Source organism: Varroa destructor, unplaced genomic scaffold (genome assembly GCF_002443255.2).
Source record: "Varroa destructor unplaced genomic scaffold, Vdes_3.0 BEIS01000005.1, whole genome shotgun sequence".
Taxonomy (NCBI): Eukaryota; Metazoa; Arthropoda; class Arachnida; order Mesostigmata; family Varroidae; genus Varroa; species Varroa destructor.
In genome coordinates this window covers 32,003,224-32,017,818 of record NW_019211458.1, presented here as the reverse complement: position 1 = coordinate 32,017,818, position 14,595 = coordinate 32,003,224, and the positions used below count along the sequence as shown (strand labels likewise).

The 14,595-nt window shown below is 38.4% G+C and overlaps 2 long non-coding RNA genes across 5 annotated transcripts in view; one reads left to right on the top strand and one right to left on the bottom strand.

The window, feature by feature from the left end:
* Nucleotides 1-2,563, top strand: part of LOC147755574 (uncharacterized) — a 34,171-nt gene extending 31,608 nt beyond the window's left edge. The window contains exon 4 of the long non-coding RNA XR_015328177.1: nt 1,560-2,563. This is a non-coding gene — a long non-coding RNA (uncharacterized LOC147755574). The remainder of the gene's footprint in view (nt 1-1,559) is intronic.
* LOC111251072 (uncharacterized) overlaps nt 1-12,101 on the bottom strand; it is a 49,737-nt gene extending 37,636 nt beyond the window's left edge. The window contains exons 1-2 of one of the 4 annotated variants that reach the window (XR_015328173.1): nt 11,714-12,101; nt 1,553-1,736 (exon numbers count right to left, since the gene is read on the bottom strand). This is a non-coding gene — a long non-coding RNA (uncharacterized LOC111251072). The remainder of the gene's footprint in view (nt 1-1,552; nt 1,737-11,713) is intronic. The other 3 variants (XR_015328172.1, XR_015328174.1, XR_015328176.1) reach the window with 3 other exon arrangements.
* Nucleotides 12,102-14,595: the final 2,494 nt, after the last annotated feature.

Here is a 14,595-nt window from a genome sequence, read left to right as displayed (position 1 = left end):
TTTGCGACAATATGGAAGGTTGTTATTCTTCTGGTTGAATTGGAATTGCGTATGGTGAAGACGGTACTTTTACGAAATGGCTATTTCTAGAGTGACCGGTTATAAAAAGCAACTATACCTTCATCGGTTATTTTTTGCATAGATATAAGTCGATTAGAGTTCAGAACGATCTACGTGGCTAAATATTATTCACTGCCGATGCGGGAATAGGTACCATTTGTGCCTGAAAATTTACGTTCTTTAAAAACTCCTATTTGCCCCTAAGGGTAGGTGCCGAAATTCGTTATGGGCAATTGGTTGTTGACGTGATCTAATCTTATTAAAAGAGTTTATCTATTGGCTTCGAATAATACTTTCATAAGGCCGATATGGAAGCTTAGCAGGTTAGAGATAATGTATTTTGATCCTTACCCCTTTACAGAAGTGGATGTAATAGTTTGATGCCATGGCTGACAGCTATCAGCTTTGGCACCTAACTCCAGTTTTGTCTCGGATAAGGCCTTGGATCACATCTATTTTTATGTAGAGATTTTCACCAACGTATAACCTTGCTTCTATGCACATTAGACCTCCCTCTTCATAGATATTTTCTTCAAAAATAAGAATTGTTATCTTATGGAAGATGCACACGCATACAACTACGCACAAATCATTACTTCGGCTTTTGGAATAACTTCCAATAAAATAATGTCTATTTATTGATAAAAAAAATTTCTACAGGGGAAAACGTAAGGGATTTGGCCAGACAGTATACATTCTATCTACGTCGCATTGAGTTCATGCTATCTCTTAGAGTTGCACATATGAGTGTAATTTTTGCCAAACAGAGCTAAGACATTTTTTGTGTTGTTTTTTTTTTATTGATTTACCGTTAAAGCCAGTGCCAAATGCTACGTCTATCCAAATGACTTAAGCTTCGCTCTAAGGTTTCGTTAGAAGTCGACTGACAAAGTTAGCCCATTTCCCATCTTCAGGTCCCGGCCCCGTGGAACACTACGGAAATAAACCTGCTATTGTAGATATAACTGACTGTGTGTTATGTGTAGATAATAATACATTGCTTGAAATATAGCAAATCTACTCGAGAATTGGATTTTACTGTTTAATTCTAGAGCAAAACCAGTGCAATGTGTAGTTTTCTAAAAGTCCCTGCATGGGGCTTTTATCGGTGTCCTTTCCCATTGCTATTATAGCTTTTGCATTAATTTCAGGCAAAAGTATCTTCTGCTCTCATTTTGGTAGATTAGATTGCTTTTTATTTTTTCGAAAGAAAGTTACGGTTAGCGTAAGATCAAAAAATAACGGACAGGCGCAGTTTAGTGACCTTTTTGATGACAACTATATAATAGACCAGAGATTCTCCAATTCAAGAAGACTGAATTGATGATTTGAATTGAAGATTGAAATTCAAGAATTGATATGAAGACATATGCGTATATCTGTAAACGACTAGAATGCATGCGAAAGAACACTTTAGAAATCATTGGTCATTTATAACATTATAATGTCGTTGCTGTAACTTTTGCTAACATTCAAAAATGTCTTAACTTACGTTTCAGATGGAGCTGATAGCGGCTCAAAACAACAGGCAATCACAGAGGCACTCGAACGGCAGGCCTAGACCAGATAAATCTTTATAAAGAAGAGCAACGGCTTGTGAGACGGAAGATGTGATGTCAAGTTTCACAATGAAGTTAAGCTTTTCAGGAGAAGGCCCGATGTCACAGACGAAAAGCCTGGACAGAAATAGTGCAGGATAGATAAACGCGATCTTTTTCTATCATTTTGTGTTTCCATCCTTTCACACGAAAGTGGCTAAATTGGGTCGACTACAATGGATCTATACTGTAGGTGACTGACATTCGTAAATAAATAATTAATAACAAGACTCACCTACTACTCAGGTATAAAAGTTACAATAAAGTTAATTGTCCTGGGTATTTTTCTTGTAGCTTCCAGTGGAAAGATCGATTACTTTTTCCCCTTCTTAGAAATGACACAAGAAGGTGTCGCTTCTAAACTGAAGCAACCCTTTATCAGATGCAAAGGAAATAAATCTATGTTTAATTGTGAACGTTTACGATAACGAGACTATGGGATTATACAATAAAATTTCTAAATAGGTGATAAAATGTATGTTTATACCGAGTACAGTTATTTTCGATGTGGACAACATTTTTTGAAGTAATCTGTTTGCCACAGATAAATAAAGTGGGATCCCAATTAGATAATTGCATATGAATAAAGCACGCCTATTTTTTTTGGAATCAAGTAGTATTAGATCCGATTCAGTCCTTAATTGATTTCAATTTAATGCCCATATGGTTCGGAAAGGACATCTATTAAACCCTTATTACATCGTATGGTATAATTTACTTTGCAGGTCGAAATTTTCTCTCGTGGCAATGCCCTTATTATTTGTTTATTGATTGCTATTAGCGGTTTATTGTCGAAGTGTTGACAGTTTCGATCGTTTCGAGAACTGAGGTTTCTCTTCCAATTTGCCCCTTTAGAAGGGTTGAATTTCTTGCAGCTGGATTACACAGAGAATTGTTCAGCTCCCCATAGTTTGTGTTCTCGTCGCATGATTGAGTCTAATTAAGTTATGTATAATAAATAGCAGAATTCGAATTTTGTCTCGGCAAACTTAGCGGTAACTGGTAAATTGTTTACGAACATTCTACTCGTTTCGAGGTGTTTCTTTAGATCATCACTGAGACGAGGAAATAGCTTATCTTAAAATAGTACGCTTCTTGGTGCCACCTAGTACATATCAATAATCTAAAACGAACAACTTACAGAACAAAATTGTCCTACCAGAAAAAAAAATACTTAAAAGACTTAGTTATGCGATGCCCTACATCGCAAGGCCTGTGATAACTATAGATACAGCTGTAACATTTAACGAAATGCTATTTTCGTGTCACGTCACCTTCATACGAGGGCTTCCTGCCATTACCAATCGAACACTGCCAATGCTACGGAGTATCAATATCAGTTATAAACTGTGTTACGGAACGACTCCTCAAGTAGAGACGTTTTGCACGATTCGTATTCCTCACTGAAAGCTTTTTTGCCGATATTTTTCTCGTCGAGTACACCCCTGATGTGCATGCTCGCACCAAATCATTCAATAAGGTAACCTTTTAAACTGGGATGTATTAGTTAAAGGATGAGTCATAGCTAAACACCAAAGTACAGAATTTCTGTGGATCGACATGGAGCTGTCAGATAATACAAATAACTAGTTTTATTAGAAAAAAAAATAAGATCAAACGAATGGCAATTCAGAGGGAGCACGATACGAGCCGTAATAAATTGGCCTTGCCCTTTGAAAGAAGAAAAAATTGAAAATTCTTTGCAAAATGAACACCTGTCGATTCTGTTTTAACAAGCGGAAATCGTTCACTTTCACACCAGAAGGAGTGTTTCGACTGCCAATTTTACCCCGTGTATAATACTATAATCTATATATTATAGTAATGTAAAATGGGAGCTGAAGTCCTACCTAGCGAAAGCGGGAGATCGCCATTGAACTGACGGCAAAGTATGTTATTGCCCTTTGTAACCTTTCGTTCTTAGAATAGAAGGACAAAATGAATCTTTTAATCAAATATTTACGTATTTACTGGTAGATGACAGTATGCACTTTGGACAATTATTTGCAGTAAATAAAAATCGTTGTTACGTATAATTTTCTCTCGAAAATATATCAGTACGCCTTATCACCGGAAGCACTCTGTCGCTGTTATGTTATAAATGAGACCTAGGGAACAAAATGTAGCTGAAATCAAGTCAAGTGACCAAGTTCTGAGGAAGGAAGAGCGAGCGAGTTTTGAGGTACACATCTTATTTGGTCGGACGATTTATAAGTTGAAGACCTCACTGTAATACACTTGTTTTTCAATATATAAATCGTAGCGAATTATTAATCTGCATACTCATATCATATCTGCATACGTTGCTGTTTTTTTAGAACCTTTTTGTATCTCCTTAGGACGTTTTTCCGTAAAGCTACTTTGTAAAGCAAATGTGAACTTTCAAACTGTCAAGTGTCTTTTTCTCCTATAGGCACATATATATAAGGTTTTTTTTTAATTATTTTTGACAGGCTACCAACACACGTAAATAAATATTTACTGCATTATGTTATTGACTAAAATACGAGGAATTTGATGATTTGTTACTTGCTATGGGGAAATGAATGGAGGCGGGGGCTCGACAGAGTCGGGGGCTTACAATATGATAATGAAGAAGATGGAAAATGATTAAATGCAAAGTAAACTGTTCTATGAAACATAAAAGTTATCACACTTTTTTGGTGGCGAATTTACCCTGCACCTATTATATGGAAGGCCTTCCATATAGTAGGTGCAAGGTAAATTTCTTTCAGCAGAAAAATAATTAGAATAATGAAGCCATAAATCGTTGGTATATAAAGCTAGTTTTGTAATGATAATGTACTAATCAGCTAATACTAACACGTTACAAGTAAGACTCATAAATTTACTCTCTCGTTAAAATACTCGTTAATGCTGCGCTTTGTGTCCTATTGTTGGATGTATCGCTCAGTTGTTAAGTAAGGGAAAGGCCAAAATACGATCCCCTTAGCTCACTATATTTATAACACTGATTGATCAACTTCGCAGGTTAAATTATTTTTACCAAGGGATCTAACACAGGGTATCGACCTGGGCACAGGACTTTTCTATAATCCAAACATAACGAAAATTTAAGGAAACGCGATGCCAGGAATGATTTAGTTTTAACGAACCGTTATATGTATCCTCAATTGCCAAAGGCTTCTTAGCTCTGGCTGAGTGTTTCATTTGAACCAAATTAAAATGGCAGGCAATGTATGCATGAAATACATGCCTGTTACTTTACAATATATAGTCCGAAATCACTAAGCGTTTATTATTGCTTCATCCGAACATCCTTCCGAAACAAGCCCTCTGTATAAATTAATAACTGAGGTTAGTTACAATTGTAACGTAAAAGATGTGCCTGCACATACCTATAAATGAAATTGCCTCGTGCGTGACAAGGCTGCCTTGTATTAGATGCATAATATACTTCCAGAAGGACTTCGGGCTGGTAGAAAATTGCATTGTGAGGGCTGCCATTCTGTTCAAAAATCTTTTACTTCATTAGTTGAATGCAGAAGGGTTTTTGGCATTACTACTATTGTCGTCGCCGGCATAAATTTTCGGGTAATTATTTCCCGGTGCGAAATCTCCTCAAGAGACAATTCTCGCACGTACACGTCGCTACCTCTCAATAGGTTCTTACGCGTTGGAAGTTAGGTTCCGAAGAACGCACTTTTAGCTATGTGTAGCCTACACTTGGATGGGCTGGGCTTCATCCGAGTCGAATGAACTTGATCGGCGTTTGTTTTACGGCTTTAGAGCATGTTAAAAAGAGAAAAGTCCATTCTAAAACGGTTAGACGCTACGAACACGCCTGTATTGCTCCAGGTAATCCGAAAGGGCATGGACTAACAGAATGCTATAGAAATGACCCAAAATACTTAGTAATCCTTCAGTCAGATTCAACAGTTCTTTTTAGAGTCATCACGTAGCGGATCATTGAATACACCCAAAAACCAGTTGAAAGAGAATTTTGGCTAAACAGCGCCTACCTCCAAATAATAGTGCTGGGTCATTTTTTCTGCCTAATACAACGACGTCGTTGAGGATGAAAATGTTTGCCTCAGATCTTTTCCATTTTCGAGCTTGATTTTCGGCGCTCAAAACAAAAGTTATCGTGTCTATATTGCAGACAAATAAATGCGTCAAAAAACTGAGAATAACAAAAGTAAAATACATCCTTCAACAGAAAAGTGTACCAAAGGCTAACCTGGACTATACGTAGAATCGAAAAGCCTTTTAAATTATTTTCACGGCTTTCGATTAAGAAAAGGGCTACTTGTCCTAATAATATTACTCAAATAATTTTTCCTTTAAGCTTAATTCGACCTGTGCTCGTTGCCAAGTGATTTAGTAGCATTGCCCATATGTGACTATGGCTATGCTCACAAAGACAATACCTCTTTCTTCTTAAGGATTGCTCTTAGGCAAATCGCTTAAATAAAAACATTTGAAGTAATCGACGGCACTACCAAACTAAGAAGTAGGCACATTTATTTGTTTAATTAAAAGCAACTTTTGTCCTAGCGGACTATGGCTCTTTCCTAGTTGTCTGCTGCAGAGGGCTCCCGATATTTCATGTTTTACGTACGACTTCGTCCCCAACTATTTTCCCAAATGGCTGGCTCCCATCATAAAACGAAGCGTGCCTATTCTCGGATTCAAATAGCTTGAAATCCGAATAATCCATAGAAATAATACCTATTGCTATCGCTGTTGGTGGTGGTGCTATCGCTGGCGACAAGGAGTGCAAAGTTATTTACTGCCTTTTTGACTTAGTTCGCCAATTTGCACAATAATTTGACAGCCATCTACTACGGGAAGCACTCCCGTAGTAGATGGCTGTCGGTACTGTGATTCTAACTGCTGATCTAGCAGTTCATTAAACTTTTATAATCGTTACATAGGACAATGCAAAACGAAAGGAGAACGTTGTCTTCCTTACTACGATATTTTGCCGTTACCTCTTTCCCGACAGAGCCGTTACCTACGAGGTACATCTTGTTGTTTGCCAGCGCTAACAAGATTACATGATAACGGTTCCTCTTTTTAATGATGACGCTCCTAGCCTATAGGTAAACAGACGTTGACGCAGAGCCGCCTTTGCAATAGTCAGAAATTACTTAAATATGTTGGTTCTTCTAAGATGCTGTAAAGCGCAGCGCCCATCTATGGGCTGAAGGTACACTCTTCGCGCAGCTGTGAAGCGATCAATAGCAGCAGCAGCAGCAGCGCGTTTTCTATATATAACCATATTATGTACATCTCATGTATGATTATAAGATACCTTTAAACGTCACGCGTAATCCTGCCTAATTTATTTGAATCTGACGCTAACGCAGCGAAACAATGGGGTACGGTGTAATGGGGCGGGGCGAAATTCGCTGACTGCCACCACCCTGTCAAAGGTAAGGCTGCAACACAATCTGCCCCACTATTCCACAGAAAAATCTGTCGTATTGTAAGTCGAATTATAGTCACGTTACAATGTAACGACAGCCGTTTCAATATTAATAATGTACAGTTAATGATAAAGTGTATTTTGTACCCATTGGTTTGATTAAGGTGTACCTGCATGACTAAACAGGTAGGGATTTACTAGCTTTAGTCCTAGAAGATGGGCAGTCGGATAAGAGTATTCCCACGTAGGATTTCGAGTTAAAGGCCCCACCGGAAACCAAAGTCAGGGTACCCGCCGCGATATGATGTCGTAGCACTAACTGTGTGCTGTCAGATTTCCATTTACTTAATCTAAGCGTCATATTCAACGACATTACCCTAAACACCCGATTATACTTCGTAGTCTAACTATTGTAGCTTTTACATAGTACTTTTTAAAAAATACAATGACACAATTTCTCCGGTTGCGCAGAGACAGGCCATCAATCTAGTACAGCTAGTGTACACAGCTCTACCTAAATACATTGACTAGGACCTCAGCGGTATCGTCGTACATGTGATTCGGGCACGCATTTTCATTTGTGCCAGATATTTTATATTCATAGTCGAAAGCCCGGGACTATTGTATCATCTAAAATTTTTAGTCTCGAAAGGCTTTCAGCCTTTTGCGCGGTAAATTTAGGTCAACCTTTGCGGTAGTTAGGGGAAAGTATTGTGTGGCAGCAGGTTGAATTTAAAAGACCCGACCCAGCCGGAACGTCTCCTGCTATAAAGAAATGTCTAGATCAAATATTCATAGCTCGAACGGTATACACACTGAAACGCCACGACATGCGCGTGTGATGGAGCATGTTTCACCTTGTTTTTCAAATTGTTCCCAACTGGAACTCTTCTCCATTCGTAATATCTACGTGTACCAGATCAGACACAAGGGGCAAAAAAAATTGCTTTGTTGTTCATGTCATAAAATAAGCTACAAACGCTAAATACGGTTTGTCTCGGCTTGGTAGAAAAATCTGCGACTAAATACACTCGAGTCATAATCGTGTGACTATTAGTAAAACGTTGGGTAGCTTGACTGATCAACTTGTACCGGGTGTATAATGAGTTTCAGTAAAGAATGCATAGATCAGTTAAATAGGTGCTATGCCAGGGAAGCCCGAAAGTTCAGCTGTTACTTGCGGTTTTCAATGCATTTTCTCCGTGACTTTAGTAAATCTAGACCATTCTGTCTTGACCCCATAGTTAGCGTTCTTACCGTACTAACATCTTTTATTTACCACTAAGAAAAAAACCTTTATATGATTCGAATTCAGCAACGCTGGGTATGAACAATCAGAATCATGAAACAGCCAACGTTCGAGAATAGTATTTCAGTACCAATAAGTTATTCTCAACCTAAATGCCCTTTGTCGTTCGATCTGACGTCAGAAACGTGAACAAATGTTTATAGACTGTTCTAACACGACCCAAACGAAGAGGACATTTGGAGCCATATTATGTCCAGTACCACAGCTTACTGTGACATTTCAAGTGTGGGATGTATTTGCAGTTTTCTATACGATATGGCCCCAAGAAATATACCACTAAAACGACTAAAAAGACCAGCCAGATTTATGTACAGGGTGCATATTCGCTTCCGGAGACGCCAGTCAGTCTTTTCCCTTCCAGGTGCCTATTTCCACCCCGTTATAGAGCGTACGTAACATCACTTTAGCGAAGCTTTACCCCCATTCTAGGCAACGCGAGGCTTAGTCACGATATAGAAGCAATGTTACAGTTGATAAACCGCAGGCCCTCTATGGATTACACACAAAACGATCACGATTTTCGTGCAGCATAAAAATAAACAAAACAGTTCATCAGTGACTAGATATTGTAAAGTAGGCTTTCTATGCTTTATAATAAATTGGCTGTATACATTCGTTGTATTTTTACAGTTGCTATGTCTTTCCAACAAAGCTCGTTTCGGTTACTATGGTAATCGGCGATGTATACGCTTACAACCGGGAGATTCTGATATAAAAAAAACATCCACAGAAATACTCGGATGCGGCAAACGCATTGTACCATACTATCGTTGCATACTAAATCACTGTGAAGCTCAGAATAGAAATGGTTTCAAGGGTGTATCTGAAGCTCCACATTCGCACATAGAGCTCAGTTGACCATCCGTTTAAAGAAAAAACTTTATGGGCGCCAAAAAATTTATCATAATATAAGTACGTGCAATTAAAATGTCTAGACAGAGTAGAACAAAGTAGGGCCGTATGGGCCAAAATGCCCTTAGCACTTATCGTTGAAAAAGAACTGTTAAAGAAAAGGAAAAAAATTTGCCAATTAAACCAAAGAAAAGAATTAAACCAATGTATTCGTCAAAGGGTCCTCTGCCAAATTAGCATCGCTTTAATTCATCTAATCTCGAAAAAGATATCAACTGAAAACACGTAAATTTACTGTATATGGCTCAAACAGCACCGCAACGTATGGTCGCATAAATCATTTTCTTTATTCACACTAATCGGATAGTGGGTGTAGGTACGATTATATGGACCGTTAATGATTCCGAAACTGAAAAAATCAGTCAGTTAGCACGTTAGAAGCACAGTTAGAAGAGAAACACTTCTCGGCTAAGTTAGACAGATCAAAAATTGTGACCCATTTGCCATACATCTACATGAAGTTTTGGCCGTACATTATACAACCGAGTTCTGAATGCGCCAAGTAAAAACGTACTGACGAAGTACATTTTGCAGGACGTACCGTAACAATATGCGCGCTTCAAAGCCAATGTGACCGGACGGAAGCCCACATAACAATCGTGGTGATTGATGCATGATGAGGGTATAAATGACTTTCGATGGTCCGTCCGGATCTGCAATCATGATTATCTGCAATACCATGCATATGTTGTTGGTAATCTTATGTCACTCACGTCATCAAAATGTGCGACATGACGACAACACCAACAAAATCTAGGATAAGTTGTATTTGGAGCCTGTCTAATTTTTTCTTTCTATTTTTTTATACTTAAAGTTGACGGCATCCGCTTTTATATATGCTTGAAATACTGTGGCGCATAGAGCTTCATCTCAACGCGAATATGTGATCTAACTGAATTTATGAACTTGTTCTTATGAAACATGACTGCCTGTGTAGTTTGCCTTTGAAAATATGGCCCTGCGATAGGGGAAACTAGAGAGAAAAAAACGAACGGGACGTTTTAACATCGCCTAGCAAAAATTCGACCAAATCACTAAGAACTATTTGGCTGTCCTATATAGCCCCAGCTTCTAAAATACAATGAATGGATTAGCTGCATTAACTTTTCGTCCCGTGAACATTTAAAAATTCGAAAAATTTAGTGGCATAACGATTCGACGTTAAAGTGTTTTGCAAGAAAAAATAGGACAGCCCCTTCCCATACACCACCTTTCTCTATATATCTGATATATTTTCCTCGAAAAACTTCGTAATGCACCAAGTTATCAGTTAATCAGTAATGCACTAAGTTGTCGTCACACTCTTAGATGATACAAGAGGACTTAGTTGTTAAAGGACGGCAAAAAACCTGGATAAGTTTTCGTTACAGCTTGTTTCAACATGTTAGATGTGCCTATTTTCATTGGTTTTGTACCGGGTCGAAATTGTAATTGTCGTTGGTTTTAGCTTTGGGCCTTTGTGTTTCGGGAGAATATTGAATTATATGCAAACAATCTGTATTTCGTTTGCACTCCGTACACAACATAGTTGTAAATGCTTCCATTTCTTATTTCACGACGACATATCGAACGTTTTTCTACACGCTCAAAGGTTTTCACGCCTGCCACAACAAGCTCCATCAAATCGTCTGTTGTTTTCTCCCGTAGCCTTATACCATTCAAGATTCGTTCCTTCCGAGGAGAATATAAGGTTTAAGATAATCCGCTTTACAACTGTTACGTTCACATGCAAATCTTCGATAGTTTGTTTATAATGATTTTTTTCCAGAACAGATTCATTCATTACCCCTTCGTTTGATTTGCTTCATACAAAGACCCTTCGAAAAGGACTGAAATTACCTTCTAACCTATATACCTCTCTCTGTAGTAAGATAATATAATTTAAGGTAGCGGGAAAGTTATATTTGTATACGATGTTACCATTTCAAAAAGAGGAAAAGAAAGTAATAGCTTTGCCGGCGGGTGGCAGCACTTTTCCCTATTTTCGTCTTCCTCAGTCCACAAACAAGCACAGAGAATTGCCGCAGATGGCTTCATTCCCTGACAATTCGCCCATGGACTTAAGCATAAGAGTATAATATTACGATGTTTCGTTTGTTCTAACGTTATGCAGTCTCGGCCTCTGCTCGCACAATTACGACATATTGTGAGCACTAAGATCAGTTCCGCGCAATCGAATCCTATTTATCGACCTTTGGTACTGGTAGTAATCAAAAAGTGAATAAATAAAACTTTCGAATAAATGAAAGTCAAAAATACAGGTTAACAACACAATATCAGGGAGAACGTATCGAACCATTTAGAATACTTCGCGTAGTATGGATCACACAAATCTTGTTATCTTATACAACTAATTTGGGAGATTTGCCAGATGTTCTAAAGATGGCACCAGGGTATAACGAGCAGCATGATATTTGCTCTGCATCAGGGCTGTCTACGTACATGGCCAGTCTCGTGAAAACCTGATTTCCTAGAGAGTCCAAGATGGAACTTAGACACGCCGAAGCTAATGACGACATGTCTTTAAAGCCGGTTCGTCACACTCCATTCGTGTTTCCTCGTCACATCCGAAGCAAAAAAAAATGCCCAATAATCTCTGAAAATTTTAGCTCCTACATCCTAAGGTTCGTTTCGAAGACCTGCGTTGACGAAAACTCAAAACGACGGCGTAGATTCTCAAACAGCAGTGGCAGCTTAGCTAGCGAATACGCAAAGCGATTCCAAATCACTATATGGTGTCCAATACACTTAAAAGGAGAGAGTCTTCAACACGGTCTAATGTTGTTGGAAATTATCCACTGCGAGAACTTTTTAAATAACGCGGTCTTTTATGAGCTTAGCGACAGCTAGTTGCGTTTTGACGAAAGAGTAGGCAGCCGGGACTCTGCCTCGCTACGAGGTTGAAATAGTAGTCAAGTGATAAGACGTCGGGGAGATGAAAAAGGCAAAATGATGGAAAAATAGAATAGGAGGCTGATCCTTGGCCGGTGTCACTATTATTAAAAGCCTAGTAGAAGAATCAGCTATGGGGGCGCAGTCGACAGAAAGATGTTCTAACAGACACTGCGCAGAAACCGAGTTTCGTGGATCGAGGTCCCTTGTTTTCGACAACAATGGTTTCTTTGACACATAGCCGAGGCGATAAAATTGAAAGTAATCTGATTGTTCTTAAAATGATTTAAATTTTAGTGCTTCTAATGTGTTCCAATTGATTCACCAGAAAACATTTGGTTTTCTATTGGGCTTCGCTATGTACTCGTTAAGCGTCTGACAATTTTTGAATAGAGTCAATTCAGACTTCGGTAGCTTAGAGTACTACAAACAATCCAGCGTCACCATAGCTTTGCCATAGCTACGTGAATTCTCTGAATGTCGAACGTTTGTTCCTGGATTTATCCTGCTCACGTATATAATACAGTAACAACAGTGACAGAAACAAACATTGTTTTTCGTATTAAGCAACTTTCAGTAACAGTATTTCGTAAACTATGTATACCCGGAGTCTATACACATCCATATCACAGCACAACGCAGCCGTTGAATAAACCGTTATAAATATTGAAGCCGTTCAATAAACCTGAACAGCACTTACAGCAACTGTAAATAATAGTGTTTAAGTTCGTCGTATAGCAATAAGCGAAAGCCGCTTGAATTGTAACTACCGTCGTAAAAATATCTGAATTGAAGCACCACACCCTTCAGCAGGTTTTAGAAGAAGACTACGGTCCAACATCGGCCTGTAATGATTTTTCTCGCCTTCACCGTCGCCAACTGCCAAGACATTGCTATGGGCATTCCAGTAATTTGCCGCAGAGGCAAATGTGTCGTATAGGTCTCTCATTTCACTCGACTACTTGAACTCCGTTGAAATAAAAGCCTTCTTTTCAACGCCTAAGCGCCGACTACCATCAGCTCCCGCCTGATGCTAGACCCCACCGATGCAAGCTTGTAGGCAATAAGTACTGTGGAACCGTTTTCGACCCTAACACAAACAATTTACGAGACGCGCTCACTTCTCTTGATCTTTCGCGACTCTCACCATGTGTAATTGACCTGAATGTTTCTCGCCAGTAAAACATCAAGGCCAAACGGAAACGACGTCCGTCCTGCAAGGGACTCAAAATACTCCCACGGCTTCCTGCAAAAAGAACGCTCTAAATAACACCTAATTGTCCAAGGACTTCTTATATGGGATCAAAGCATACAAGAACTGATCAATATTCGGTATAGTTAATTTTTACTTTTTTTTTTTTTTTTTTTGTTTTTTTTTCTGATGACGCAATGAAGGAAAATTTATGAAAAAGTGAAATCAGAAATTTGCTACATTTGTTCCTTGCATAAGATCACTTTAGTTGACATGAAGTTATGTTTAAGCGTCCAGTGGCGTTTAACGGATCGGTTGATTAATCAGGTTCTCTCTACATCGATGTCGACAAGCCGCTTTTCATTTGGTATTTATTTGCTGGAAAAAGTTCAGTCGCTGCTCGCAACGGCAAAGCAAGGCACAAAGGAATGCGCTCTTTCATTATTATTGGGCCTTCTTCAATGACACGTCTTTTATGTCCTTGGATCTATTGTCTGCCTGCTGATAAATCGAGTGTTGTTGACCTTTTACTTGTATAGGTACTTTTAATAGGTTCGGTTCTTGTCGAAAACGCATCACGGATTGCAAATCTTAACAAATCAGATAAACACCCACATTCCACTCTCCATCCCAATGTCTGCTAGGTCACGAGAGTACAAACCGAGTACAGTTTAATCGAATATTTGGCCTGAATAAAAAAGGTTGTTATAGACAAAAACATCTAAACTCACTTTTATTCATACATACTAGCAGTCTGAAATAGAATTAAAAAAAAAGTCGCTTGTAATAGATTACATTGAAAACTGATTTAAGCAAACATCTCACAAAATTAAGGTTTTTCTTGTTTTGCTGACATACATGTATACACATATACATATATATATATATTCCTGTGTAGAAACTGTTGATAAAAAATACGATACGCTGCTCGATAAATCAGGAAAATAAGTAATGTGAGTACTCGCAATTTTTTTAAAAGCCTAATCGTTTTCAGGAAAAAAAACATCATATTCTACTTTATGAAACAAAAAACGAGAACAAACTTTTTTTCGAATTTATTAGGTGGAGCTTGAACAACGGAAAAATTATGGTACTTAAACGTCTCACAAATTGAAATAACTGTCCGAAATGACAGTATTCATTGATGTTTGAGAGAGTCCGTGAAAAAGTTATGGAAAAACTTGCTGAATAATTTTCAGCATAAAACCAGTTTTTTCAGACTTGTTACTCTCACGGTACC